The 505-nt window shown below is 25.3% G+C and overlaps 1 protein-coding gene across 1 annotated transcript in view; it reads left to right on the top strand.

The window, feature by feature from the left end:
- The window catches only part of LOC111385435, a 1979-nt gene that overhangs the window by 1114 nt on the left and 360 nt on the right, over positions 1 to 505 (top strand). The window lies entirely within an intron of this gene.

Here is a 505-nt window from a genome sequence, read left to right as displayed (position 1 = left end):
ATTAAGGTGAAATAAATATTAATATATTATATATTTGGGGTCAAATAATTGGATTTTGATAAAGTAATGATATGTATATCAATATTAGACTCATTTCGAAGGTGATAATAAATTAGAAGTCTATGACTCGAGAAAAGTTATTTTGGATAAGAACGTATTAAGTTATACCCAATTGAAAAAAAACAAGATAAATATAATTTTATATAGTTTTAATCCAATTCATTTTCTCTCTTTAGAAATGTGTGAGGTGTGTCTTTTAATTTTACTCATTTTTTTAAAGTTTAATATTAACCCATTTTGAATTTGATTGATTAGCTGCCACGTTGTTATTGGATAGGAATGGTAGTTCTTTTAGATGAAATAAAATAATGATAAAGTACAATTTTTTTATGATACGTGCCACATTGGATTTGACTTTATCAAATCAAAGTTTTGGTTTATCTACTACTCTAGCCTACACCTATAAATACTAGGCAAGGATTTCATATTTTACCACACCAAAAAA

The sequence above is a fragment of the Olea europaea genome, unplaced genomic scaffold (genome assembly GCF_002742605.1).
Source record: "Olea europaea var. sylvestris unplaced genomic scaffold, O_europaea_v1 scaffold3163, whole genome shotgun sequence".
NCBI lineage: Eukaryota > Viridiplantae > Streptophyta > Magnoliopsida > Lamiales > Oleaceae > Olea > Olea europaea.
This window is presented reverse-complemented; position numbering and strand designations above follow the sequence as displayed.